Here is a 14,566-nt window from a genome sequence, read left to right as displayed (position 1 = left end):
ATACAAGAATTATTGCTATAACAAGTCATGGTCATACATAAATTCAACTCTAAGAGAGGTTATTATGTAGTTGATCTAGTAAAGAAGTCCATATTTTATTGTATTTAACAAGTGAGTTATATTTTTCAGCCGCAGCATATTCATATTTAGCTAATATACACACAGAATTCCACCAAGTTAAATACGTTACTTTGGTAAGGTCTTTCCAACAAAAGAAAAGGGTTCTTAAGGCTTGATGTAACATTATGTCTAATAATTGTGCTTGATATTTGTCTAGTGGTGATTGTATCATTAGGGATCCAAATATGACTATGTTATACGTTAAAACATCTTGAATATTCAAGGTAGATGATATTGTGTTCCATACAGAGTTCCAATAATCTTGAACAAATGAACAAGAATAAATAATATGATTCCGCATGGAATCTTATCATTCTTTAGGATTCCAGAATTTTGCTATTCTATGAGGTTCTACATGGAATGTTGCTACTCTTTGGGTTTCTGCCAGGTACTTGTGACCTGGATTGGCCACTGTTGGAAATAGGATACTGGGCTTGATGGACTATTGGTCTGACCCAGTATGGCTACTCTTATCCTATATAATAATTTGCACCTCCAATGTTCCATTGCTGTCTGGCTGCCTGGGTTCGTAACATCTCATGACATCAGCCAGCCTCCAACGTTCCATTCCCCCTCACTGCCCCACCCTCACATCAAAACGTAATGACGTCAGAGGGCAGAACAGTGAGAGGGAAGGGAACGCTGGAGGCGAGCTGACATCAGGATGTTACCAACGGAAGGGAAGCCAGCCAGGCCAGCCAGAAAACTATGAGGTACAAAGGAAGAGAGAATCGCAGCACATCGAGGGGAGGGCAGGGCAGAGCAGAATCGATGGACATGGATGGGATGGGAGGAGAGGACAGGACAGAAGAGAATCACTGGACACGAATGGGAAGGCAGGGAAGAGGAGAATTGCTGGACATGGAGGGGATGGGAGGGGAAGGGAGGGAAGGGAAGAATCGCTGGACATGGAAGGGAGGGCAGGGGAGAGACAAAAAATCGCTTACAAGAGAGCCTTTCTAGGGCCCTTTTCATTGTTGAGGAAACGGGCTGGGTTCCACTAGTGTTCTTATGAATTTCACTGTAGTGCTTGCTCTTGCATTGGGTAAGAGGTAAAGTCTGAAAGAATAGGAAACATAGGGGGGTAAGTGTCATGGGACCAACATGGGGGAAAGACCACATTGGAGGATGTGATACAGAAAAAATAGATGTAGTAGCAGGCAGAGAAAGAGAGAAAAAAATTAGATAATGATCCAACCAGGAAACAGGTAGAGTATGGAAACCAGTGATAGTCCCGGAAAAAATCACAACTTGTGTTAACCAGGTCACGTGTACGTCCTGCTGTGTGGTAGGAAAAGGGACATGTTGAGTCAATCCCAAACCAGCAAGAAGTAACAGGAAATGTTTCATTGCAGAGTCTCTATGGAACATCAATGTGAAACTTAGTCGATTAGGGTATTTAATCACTACCTCAGTAAATATCTGTGAAAGATCATCCCAAAGTGCAGAATTTTAAAAGGGAGGAAAATAAAGAAGCAACAAATGAGAAGGTGGGGTAGAGGACAAATGTACCAGCAGAAGCTCAGACTAAGGAAAAGATTAAGATGGGAGCTCTGAGACAGACAAAAGTTAGCAGCCACACTCCCCACCCTGCTGAGAGTCCCTGGTACTGAGGGGTTGAAGGCTCACGATAGAGTCTCGCGTGGATGCCTGAGCACATGGCTTCTACCACGAGTGTAATACTACGGCATGCAAGAAGCTAACTGCATGCAAATTTTATGCACAGCAAACCTTCTGCAAATGTGGGGAGAGTATGCCGGATTCGTGCACACAAGGTTTCACGGTAAGCATGGCTTCCTGTGCGTATGTCCAAACAAAAAGCAAAAGTGTCAGACACATCAGTGCTTGTTCTTTTGCACTTAAAAATTGCTTTGCACGTAACATTTTTGTGAGGTTCATATTTAGATGCAGGAGTGGCCCCCCTAATGGTTAGTGCAGTGGGCTTTGATTCTGGCAACCTGGGTTTCATTCCCACTAGAGCTCATTGTGACCTTGGGCAAGTCACTTAATCCTCCATTGCCCCAAATACAAAAAAACTTAGATAGTGAACCCTCTATGGACAGAGAAAGTACCTTCATATAATATGTACAGCAAACATCTATAGAAATGATTAGTAATAGTAAGCACCAATTGTGTGCTTTCATTTTTGGTTTTGTTCTGAGACGCTCACGTTTGTTACTTTTCATCTTACCAGGGCTTCCTCCCGCTTGTAAAACAAGACAAAACTGCAGTTACATTTGAAAGATTGACAAGGTAATAAATAGAAATACATCAAAACAGAGAAAATAAGATACCTTTTTTTATTGAACTAACTTAATACATTTCTTTGATTAGCTTTCAGCTTTCGAAGGTAGCCCTTCTTCTTCAGATCAGAAAGAAGCAAATGTTGACAAATATCAGAATATTTATTTATTTATTTATTACATTTATACCCCACAATTTTCCCACATTTGCAGGTTCAATGTGGTTTACAATAGACCGAAAAGGCCATCGCCAATCCGGTAGTTATACAAATACAATAGATTGTAGAAGTCAACAAGGATAGAAGTAATAATAAGGTGCAAAGGGGAAGTGGGTAAAGGTAAGAGAGTCCAAAATGGTCCATTTATATGCTGTTTTGCAGGACTTTAGGTTTTATATTGGATCATGGGGGTAGGCCTTCCGCAACAGGTTGGTCTTGAGTAATTTCCTAAAGTTGAGATGGATAAGTGAAACGCAAAAGCATTCCAATGACAGTCTCAAAGGAAGAGGATGGTGTGGGTTAGGTGAGAAACAGGGAGAGATGGATGACTGATAAGAGAGTGACAAAGCAGTAGAATTTTATGGTTTATAGTGAGATAGAAAGCCCAGATCTGTTACGTCCTGTCTGCTGGGTGTCAAAATATTTCATAATTATGATTTAAAAGGTCTTACATTGTGTTTAAGTTTCCTTTTAGTATTCTTACCATAAGATCATTGATGCAGTGTTCTGGTTTTGTGATGTGCTGTCACTTGATCACTTTTTGAAGCCATTGGTGATACAGACTAATTCTTATATACGAGATACTACTGATTTTTTGGCTAAGATGCAAGATATTCAAAATCTTCCTGCTGCTTGTTTATTGGTTACCATAGACATCAAAACCTTGTACACTGCTATTCCTCTAGTACAACGATATTTGGAGAAAAGACAGGCTGGGCACAGTGACCAATCAATTTCTGGGTACCATTACAACTTTGACTCTGACCCGTAATTACTTTGTTTTTGATAATACATTTTATTTACAGAAACAGGGAGTAGGCCATGGATACTTCTGCTGCTCCTAGTATTGCCAATCTATATCTTCAAATAGAATATTAGGTATTATTAGGAAAGGCATGGAAAACAAAAATGAGGATGTTATAATGCCTTTGTATCGTTCCATGGTGTGACCGCACCTCGAATATTGTGTTCAATTCTGGTCGCCGCATCTCAAAAAAGATATAGTGGAATTAGAAAAGGTGCAGAGAAGGGCGACGAAAATGATAAAGGGGATGGGACGACTTCCCTATGAGGAAAGGCTAAAGCGGCTAGGGCTCTTCAGTTTGGAGAAAAGGCGGCTGAGAGGAGATATGATAGAGGTCTATAAAATAATGAGTGGAGTTGAACGGGTAGATGTGAAGCGTCTATTCACGCTTTCCAAAAATACCAGGACTAGGGGGTATGCGATGAAGCTAAAATGTAGTAAATTTAAAACAAATCAGAGAAAGTTTTTCTTCACTCAACGTGTAATTAAACTCTGGAATTCGTTGCCAGAGAATGTGGTAAAGGCAGTTAGCTTAGTGGAGTTTAAAAAAGGTTTGGACAGCTTCTTAAAGGAAAAGTCCATAGACCGTTATTTCTGGGATAAGCAGTATAAAATGTTTTGCACATTTTTGGGATCTTGCCAGGTATTTGTGACCTGGATTGGCCACTGTTGGAAACAGGATGCTGGGCTCGATGGACCTTTGGTCTTTCCCAGTATGGCAATACTTATGTACTTCAACCTAATGATAACCCCACTAGCCAAGACCTTATCCAACCAAGGCCTTAACCCTGTCATCTATGCAGACGATGTCACTATATACATCCCCTACAGATCTACTCTGACAGAAATCGCTAACGAAATCAAGATTGGCTTGAATACCATGGACTCTTGGGCAAATGCATTTCAACTAAAACTCAACAAAGAAAAAACACACCGTCTCATCCTTTCATCCCAACACACCACGGACAATCCCACAACTATCAACACCCCAGACCAAACCCTCCCTGTCTCAGACAGCCTGAAAATCCTCGGCCTTACACTGGACTGCAACATAACACTACGGAGGTGAGTTTGTAGTTTGTATTGCTCACTATTGACTAGCATTGGGAAGATACGGAAGTTTTGGTGTTTCTTTTTATTTCTTTTTTAGATCAGGAACACGGACCACTGTGCCCTGAGGCAGGTCATCGAAACGACGGCGATCGTTGGTCTTGGTCTGCATTTAAAACTGATCCGTATGCTGGATTGACCCGTATGCTGTAACGTCAGATAAATCTAAGTAATATCTGATGCTGATTCTAATGTATTAAAGCATTTTATGAAGAAAGCGGACAAAAAATATAAACATAAAAAATAAGATAAAAACGTAAAAAAGATTAAAGATAAAACCCTGTGAAATTAAAGAGAGAGGTTTTTATGCGGAGGTTTTTTGGCCAATGATGAAGAAGTCCAACCCTCGTGGTCTTTAGACTTGCTGAGGGCTTCTCGAGGCCTTTTTCCTCTGTTTTTTTGAGTCAGACTCTTAGATGCATTTCACTAAAAATCTTCTAAATTTTCTAGATGGTTATAGATGTGATTAGGAAGATTTCCTCTATTACAGGACATAACACTAGAGAACCAAGTAAAATCCATAACAAAGAAAATGTTCTACTCAATGTGGAAACTCAAACGCATGAAACAATTCTTCCCGAGGGAAACATTTTGCAACCTGATGCAATCAATGGTACTAAGCCAGGTAGACTACTGCAATGGAATTTATGCGGGATGCAAAGAACAAACACTAAAGAAACTTCAGACCGCTCAAAACACGGCTGCAAGACGTATCTTTGGAAAAACACGATTTGAAAGCGCAAAACCCCTTCGCGAAAAACTACACTGACTCCCAATCAAAGAACGCATAGAGGGGCATAATCAAACTGAAACGCCTATCTCCATGGGCGTTTATCTCCGAGAACGGGTCCGTGAAGGGGCGGACCGAATCGTATTTTCGAAAAAACATGGACGTTTATCTTTTTTTGAGCTGGGTGTTTTTGTTTTTCAGCGATAATGGAAACCGAAAACGCCCAGCTCAAAAACGAATAACTCCAAGACATTTATTCGTGGGAGGGGCCAGGATTCGTACCGCACCGGTCCACCTCACATGCCAGGACACCAACCGGGCACCCTAGGGGGCACTTCTACAAAAAAAAAAAAAAAAAAAAGGTAAAACAGCTCCCAGGTGCATAGCACCCTTCCCTTGGGTGTTGAGCCCCCCAAATCCCCCTCAAAACCCACTGCCCACAAGTCTACACCATTACTATAGCCCTAAGGGGTGAAGGGGGGCACCTACACGTGGGTACAGTGGGTTTGGGGGGCGGTTTGGAGGGCTCCCATTTACCAGCACAAGTGTAACAGGTGAGGGGGGGATGAGCCTGGGTCCACCTGCCTGAAGTCCACTGCTCCAGTGACCTGCATACTGCTGCCAGGGAGGTGGGTATGACATTTGAGGGTGAAAATAAAAAGTTGTGAAACGGCATATTTTGTGGTGGGAGGGGGTTTGTGACCACTGGGGGAGTCGGGGAGGTCATCCCCGATTCCCTCCAGTGGTCATCTGGTCATTTAGGGCACTTTTTGGGGCCTTATTTGTGGAAAAACAGCATCCAGGAAAAGTGCCCTAAATTCTCGCAAAAAACGCATATTTTTTTTCCATTATCGGCAAAAGGCGCCCATCTCTGATCGGCAGATAACCACGCCCCAGTTCCGCCTTCACCACGCCTTCGACACGCCCCCATCAACGTTGTCCGCATCCGCGACGGAGTGCAGTTGAAAACGTCCAAATTCAGCTTTTGATTATACCGCTTTATTCGTTTTTGGGAGATAAACGTCTATCTCCCGATTTGGGTCACAATATAGGCGTTTTTCTCTTTCGATTATAAGCAGGATAGTAACATAGTAGATGACAGCAGAAAAAGACCTGCACGGTCCATCCAGTCTGCCCACAGAGGTGACAGGTGAGGCTCTGTGATGATTTCAATGCAGGGGGCCCGACCCGGTGGCGGACGGTCAACGGAGCCGAGGGCGGATGAGATCTGGGACTGCGGCGCAGGGCCCCCTTGGAGGCCCAGGCCTGGGGAATTTTGTCCCCCCCCCTGCCCCCCCTCTCGGTGGCCCTGGCTTTTTCCTGCTGTTCTTCCCTCCTCATAATCCATCTCTTCCATTCGTTCCCTCCCTGCCCCTGTGGTACAACACCTCTCTCTCTCTCTCTCTCTCTTCCCTCCTATTATCAAATATCTCTCTCTTCCTCCCTTTCACCCTCTGGATCCAAAATCTCTTCCACCCTTCTCTCCCTCCCTCCCTTCCTCCCTCAGGTCTAACATCTTGCCCTTTTTTTTTACCTCTTTCCCTCCCATTGTCGAGCATCTCTCCCTTCCTCCCTCCACTCCCATGTCACATATCTCTCTCTTTCCTGCTTCATATTGTCCAGGATCTCTCCTGCCTTCCTGTCCACCCTTATCTCCAACATCTCACACTTTCTCTTCCACTGTCCTCCCTCATGTCTGAAATCTGGGATCTTTCCCTTCCATCCCCCCTCCCCCCACCTCCACATGTCTGTTGTCTGGCATCATTCGCTTTCTCCCAATGTCCCCATCCAGTCAGTGTTGTTGCTAGGTCAGCTGCCACACAGGGCAGATCACTGCTGCGCCCTCCCCCGGCACATCACCTCCTCCACGTGAATCACAATACCCCCCCCCCCCCTCTGCGTCACCTCCCCCTCCCCCAAGTGCATCGCTCTTTCCTTCTGGGGGTGCCGGGAGCAGTCGCACAGCTGTCAGCTCCGCTGGTTCCCTGCCCCGGAACAGGAACAGCCACACGGCTGCTTCCTGCACCCCCTTGCAGCGTGCACCCAGTGCGGACCGACCCCACCACCCCACCCTTGGTACGCCACTGCTTCCAGTCTACTTTAAAAATGTCTTTCGCCAGTAGTGACAGTGATGCACATACGCTGGGTCTTCCCTCTAACATATTCCACCCCTGCAGAAACAGAAAGTTACATCAGAAGGGGCCGGACATGTCAGAGAGAAGACCTCAGTGCCAGTTGCAGGTAGCAAGTAGCATATGAGCATCACTGCCACAGCTAGAAAGACAAGTTTTAAGGTAGACCAGGGGTGGGGTTGAGAGAGAGGGCGAGATGCCAGCCCACAGGCTGAGGGGAGGGGAGTGCAGGAAAAGATGCTGGGTCATGGGTGGGGGAAGGGGTAGAATAATAGAGCAGGGAGAATGAGATGCCGGACTGCAGGGGCAGTCTCTGAATAGGTGTGAAGAGACTGCCTCTGTGTATGGGTAGCCCAGTGCATGTGTCACACGCCTAATGCATGTGGCTTGTCATCTCTGTGTGTACCAGGGACATAGCCAGGTGGGGCCACAGGAGCCTGGGCCCCCCCCCCCAAATTTCATCTGGGCCCCTGGTTTTGCTGGCGGGGGTCCCCACCCCCACCAGCCGAAGCCTTCTTCAGTGCCGGTCTCTGGCATGCCGCGTTCCCTGCCCTGTGCTCTTTCTTCCTCCTGATGTCCTGCACGTTCCTTTAAGTGAAACTGAGCATGCAAAGTATTTGCTTTTTCGGGGGCGTGACGAGGCGGTGAGGGGAAGCGGCGAGGAGGTGAGGGGGAGCGACGAGGAGGTGAGGGGGAGCGGCGAGGAGGTGAGGGGGAGCGACGAGGAGGTGAGGGGGAGTGACGAGGAGGTGAGGGGAAGTGGTGAGGAGGTGAGGGGGAGCGATGAGGAGGTGAGGGGGAGCGATGAGGAGGTGAGGGGAAATGGCGAGGAGGTGAGGGGAAACGGCGAGGAGGTGAGGGGAAATAGCGAGGAGGTGAGGGGGAGCGACGAGGAGGTGAGGGGGAGCGACGAGGCAGTGAGGGGAAGTGGCGAGGAGGTGAGAGGGAGCGACGAGGAGGTGAGGGGGAGCGACGAGGCAGTGAGGGGGAGCGGCTAGGTGGCAGGGGGGCGAGGCGGCAGACTAGAATGTGCCCCCCACCTCGGGCTCTGGCCCCCTCCCACTGCAAGGTCTGGCTACGCCCCTGGTGTGTACTAGGACAAGCCTATTCCCTTCTGAATCAAAGACTCAACTAGGCCCAAAGGCTGGGTCCTAAATATACACTGCTTCCATCAAGAAATCTACCACAGAAACCCACATACTTTCTAGGGGTCTCTGACTTAAATAAGGACAGGCAGTACCATTGTATGTCATCCCAGAAGGAGGATGTTGGAGCTAGATGGTGTATACATCTCTTCTCTACACTGAGTTGGTAGGAGAGCACTGGGCTAGAGGGTATCCTGAAAAGATCCTTAGAAGCTACTTTAAAGATATATGATGAACGATTACAACTTCTGCTTCCTGAATGGCAAGGAATAGACCTTATAGACAACTCATTCTTTACTTTGTACTGCCTATATATCTCCTGAGCAATACTGATTATTTTCTTCTTTTTGGTCAAAAGTCACCCATTAAGCCTTGAAAGGTAGCTTATCACTTCAGTAAATGGTATTTCATGTGTATTGAATTTGCTTTCTGGCTGATACATTTTCTTGCCCATGAATGATTTTCCAACTCTTTCTAAAGGCCTTTTTGATCGATTAATTTATCTCCACTGTTAAAGGTAATAGAATAACATATTCCGTAATGGCGTCCTGGATGTATCTCAGCGACAACAGTGTCAACAAAACTATTACATATGGTTGAAGTCATCCATTTGTACCATTAACAGACACGAAACCCTGGATTATTAAAAGGTCTATCTATAGACACCAAATGGGAGCTAACCATTTTGTATGTCTGTGTCTGTTCACATATATATAATTGTAAGCCACTTTGAACTGAAACTTGTTTTTGGATAATAGTGGGATACAAGAATGTATAAATAAATAAAATAATCTTGTAACAGAAATAATGGGAAATCAAGAAACAATCAAAAACTAAATACGCTAAAAATAATAATTAAAACCATTTTTAAACCCAGTTCCCAAATAAGAGAGGGCACAAGGCACAATCTCAGAAAATATTTGTCAAACAACAAAATGAAACAACGATAGGCCAATACATAGCCAAACAATATGCTATTATCATATTAGGGAGTAGATGTTATTAAGGGTTCTGAGACTGAAGGGACATTTCTCGCTGGCCTGGAACTCAAAAAAGTAGTTAAATGAGCTGGGTCACATTTACAAGGAGAGATTAGTCAAAAGAAGGCCCCCAATTAAATCCAAGAACTGCTACCTCCTTTTTTGCATTCCTGAGCTACATCTGGGAATGCCTTAATGTGATATCGGTGGCATTCGATGCAGTTGACCACACATTTCTACTCGAAGGCCTGGATCACATAGGAATAACAGGGACTGTGTTCAAACGGTTCAGCGAATTCCTTTCAAGTCAGTTATTCGTTCAAGCAAAACAACCAACGTTCCAACGTCTGGTCTTCTAACTGCGGGGTCCTGCAGGGATCTGCCCTCTCACCTATCCTGTTCAATCTGTTTATGTCATCCCTTGCCTCAATACACATGAGACTTAATGAACTATTATTATCCTATGTGGATGACCTCCTGCTTCTCTTACCAGTGACAGCATCAAACATAGATCCAACTCAGTCTGTAGTGAATGGTAGGACTGCTCTCAGCACCTGGGCCCTGACCGATAAACTGAAATTGAATGCGCAAAAAACCTGTAGTTCCAAAATCAGGGACTTGAGGTCCCATCATCAATATCTTTGACCAACAGTCAAATCTTTACAGTCGAATCTGAAACCAGAGTACTAGGGGTCTTGCATGACTCTTCACTCACTTTTGCTTCCCATATTAACCAGCTATGGAAAAAAACACTATTCAAACTGAGACAGCTACGTCTAATCAGATCATTCTTCGACCAAAAAGCCTTCTCACTACTAGTCCAGATGTTAGTCCTACCTCACTTGGATTACTCGTTCTATTTCTTGGTCACTTGGGTTACTATAACGTTCTGTTTCTTGTTATTAAATGTCAATATCAGAAAACCTGCATATCATACAGAACACAGATGCTAGACTAATATACAAACTGAATAGATATACTATGTTTCAACTCATCTTAAACTGCACTGGTTTCCCATAGCAGAAAGACTCAGGTTCAAAGCTGCTTGTTTAGTTTTTCAAATCCTACAGGACTTAACCGCTGAATTGCTAAGACCACTTCGCTATATCTGGTCCAGTCTAATAGAATGAAACAACTGATGCCAGCATCACTGTTCCAAAAGACAAGTAGAAACCAGAAGATTTTCAGCTCTCTATTCCCTGTTCTTGGAGTCAAAATACTGAACTCTCTACCTATTCCCATCAGAACAGAAAACAGTTACTTCATCTTCAGGAAGAGGCTAAAAACCTTTCTCTTCCCAAAGACTGCTTCATTACGATCCATTGACTTCTACCTCCTCGTATCATCCCTTATCCTTTCCTTAATGTTTTTAGTCTCATACATTAATTCAATGGTCTCTAATGTTTCTCATACCTCACACTAACACTATCTGCTTTTGTCTCACCTAGAATGTAACCCGCACCTAACCCTGGAAAGGGGATATTAATGGTATACAAGAATTTAATTGAACTGAACTTTAAAATTTAGAAGAATAGCCTCACAGTTGCAAAACAAATACCCTTAAAACTCAAACTCTATTTGGTTCCAATACATATATTTTAATGAATTCACAAAAAAGGTTGATATACAGTTTGAATAAAATAACTAACTCATTTGGAAGGATCTTACTACCATACTGTAGAACAGATGTGAAGGGCATTTTCGATATGACGTACAATTGGTGGAATAAATATTTATCGGAAAACGTTTAAAAACTGAAGTCCAAATTGAACACAATAAAAATCAAAAAACAGTGCGAATAAATGCTGGACCTGTGAAAAAGATGTTGGAAATCTTAAACATATCATCTATTCTTGCCCATATATTCAAGAATATTGGAATTCTGTATGGGACACAATATCTTGCACCTTGAATATTCAAGATGTTTTATCATATAATATAGTTATATGTGGATCACTAATGTTACAATCATCAATAGACAAATATCAAGCACGATTACTGGATTTAATGTTACATCAAGCCCTTAGAACACTTTTCTTTTGTTGGAAAGATCTTGACAAAGTAACATATTTATCATGGTGGAATTCTGTGTGTATTTTAGCTAAATATGAATATGCTGCGGCTGAAAAAAATATGGTCTCCTTTACTAAACCCACTATGTAATAACCTTTGTCAGAATTGAAATTATGTATTACTCCTGTGACTTATGATCTGTTATTGAAATAATCCCTGACTTGCCCTAACTTGAACATGTATGCTGATGCTTGTTACTGTTAACTTGTTAAGCTGGCTAATTGCTTTATTTTAGCCATTTGTTATCATTTATAAAACACAATAAAAATATTGGAACTAAAAAACTGAAGTCCATAATGAAAGAAAAAAAATTAAACATTTTCCGATATTTGAAATACACAAAAAAGCTTTCTGAAAGAGGACGTACTGAAAACATCATAGATGTTCGGAGATAAATGTTTCCGCCAATCGAAAATACACTATGCAAAACATGCAATGGTGGTACTGGTCCCCATGTCGAGAAAACATCCACCGCAACAGAAGGACGTCCCCTCCATGTGCAAAACATGCATACATACCTCTGCACCTGAAGGAACATTCATCAGTGCCCAGCTGTTTCTTTGAGAAGGAAGCCTAATGTCTCTGTGCAGGAGACAGAGCTCCTGTCCTCCTGTGCCTCAGGCATTGGAGACAAATCATGAAGCACCACCACCTGCCCCCACACAATGTCTCTATGAAAGGGGCGTAGCCAGACTTCGGCGGGAAGGGGGTCCAGAGCTCAAGGTGAGGGGGCACATTTTAGCTCTCCCCGCCGCCACCACCACCAACAACAACAACTTTGACCCCCTCCCCTGCCGACGACCCTCTCGACCTTCCCTCCCGCCAATGACCATCTCGACCCCCCTCCCGCCACCAACCCTCCCCCACTGTCGCCTACCTTTGCTGGCGGGGGACCCCAACCCCCGCCAGCCGAGGTCCTCTTCTTCCTTCGTTCTGTTTCTGAGTCTGACGTCCTGCACATACAACGTGCAGGACGTCAAACTCACAGAAACAGAACGAAGCCTTGCGCCAGAAGAAGAGGACCTCGCTGGCTGATCTGCAAGGCTTTGTTCTGTTTCTGTGAGTCTGACGTCCTGCACGTTGTACATGCAGGACATCAGACTCAGAAACAGAACGAAGGAAGAAGAGGACCTCGGCTGTCGGGGGTTGGGGTCCCCCGCCAGCAATGGTTGGCGGCGGGAGGGGGGTCGAGAGGGTCATCGGCAGGGGGGTCCAGGGCCAAATCTATGGGGGCCCAGGCCCCCGTGGCCCCATGTAGCTACGCCCCTGCTCCATGAGGACATGGAGATTAATAAGGAGCAGCTTGGAAAGGCGAGTGTGAAGCACTGCCCCCCCCAGGATCACAGCCTCAGTCATGTGCAAGTGCCATACATAGGCATGATCACATACACTGAAGTCTCTTTGCTGTTGCAATATATGTTATTGCTTTTTTATAAGAAAGGAAAAAAATTGCTGATATCGGAATGTACAGAATATCCAATGACAACTAATTGAGCCTAGAGACTTGTATAAGTCTGTAGGTGAGGCCCCATTTGGAGTACTGCGTGCAGTTCTGGAGACCGCACCTACGGAAAGATATGAACAGGATGGAATCGGTGCAGAGGGCGGCTATGAAATTAGTAAGCGGTCTTGAAGGCAAAAATTATAGGGACAGGCTTATGAACCTCAACATGTATACGCTGGAAGAGAGGAGGGAGAGAGGAGACATGATAGAGACGTTTAAGTATCTCAAAGGCATTTATGTACAGGAAGAGAGCCTTTTCCAAATGAAGGAGAGCTCTGGAATGAGGGGGCATATGACAAAGTTAAGAGGGAATAGGCTTAGGGGTAACCTAAGGAAATATTTCACAGAAAGGGTGCTGGAGGCGTGGATTGGCCTCCCGGTGGAGATGGTGGAGTCGAGGACTGTTCCAGAATTTAAAAAGGCATGGGATAAGAATGTGGGATCGCTTAGGAACAGGAAGAATTAGGGGTTACAGAGGATGGGCAGACTGGATGGGTCATATGGTTTTATCTGCCGTCATGTTTCTATGTTTCTATTCCACCAATGCCTAAGAGCCAACCTCATCAGTGATGTCACAATGGCTCAATTGTCCTATTCTTGGCTATTCCCCCCTTAGTGTGTTTCAGTCTCTGGTAACCAGAGCTGATATTGTGATGTCATAATGCCTCATTCCACCAATGCCCAAGAGCCAACCTCATCAGTGATGTCACAATGGCTCAATTGTCCTATTCTTGGCTTACTTTCCTCCCTTAGTGTGAAGAGTTTCAGTCTCTGGTAACCAGAGCTCATATTGTGATGTCATAATGGGAATAGGCTTAGGAGTAACCTAAGGAAGTATTAGTTCACAGAAAGGGTGGCGGAGGCGTGGAATGGCCTCCCGGTGGAGGTGGTGGAGTCGAGGACTGTTCATGAGATAATCATGTGGGATCGCTTAGGAACAGGAAGAATTAGGGGTTACAGAGGATGGGCAGACTGGATGGGTCATTTGGCCTTTATCTGCTGTCATGTTTCTATGTTTCTAATTATGACCCCCCCCCCCCCCCCCCACTAACCATGCTAAAATGAGGGGCTGCACGTACCTGCCCCCCCCCCCACCACCCTGCATACTGGCTCACACCTACATACTGATGGGAACATTGGCAGCAGCTCAATAAAGTATATTGAGCTACCCAAAGGCACTCCTGCTTTACCCCACTGCCCATTCCCACCTCACAGCAACAGTGCACACGCTCCACAGAAAGGCCCCATGGCCACCTCAGTTCACACAAGGCCTGGGCCTGAGTAATGCATACCTACCCCCTCATCCCCCACCCCCAATCTGCCTGTTGCCATCTGTCACAGCCTATGTAAGAAGAAATGTACAACATGGTGTCCAAAATAATAACGTATGCAGTGCTTTTTTTGTGTAGAAAAAGGTGCTGGTACTCATTATGGACGGGGTCACCACATATGGCTCCACCCCTTTGATAGCCACACCCACATTACCCACACCCCTTATACCAGCCA

The sequence above is a fragment of the Microcaecilia unicolor genome, chromosome 3 (genome assembly GCF_901765095.1).
Source record: "Microcaecilia unicolor chromosome 3, aMicUni1.1, whole genome shotgun sequence".
In the NCBI taxonomy this organism is placed as follows: domain Eukaryota; kingdom Metazoa; phylum Chordata; class Amphibia; order Gymnophiona; family Siphonopidae; genus Microcaecilia; species Microcaecilia unicolor.
Note: the sequence above shows the minus strand (reverse complement) of the source record.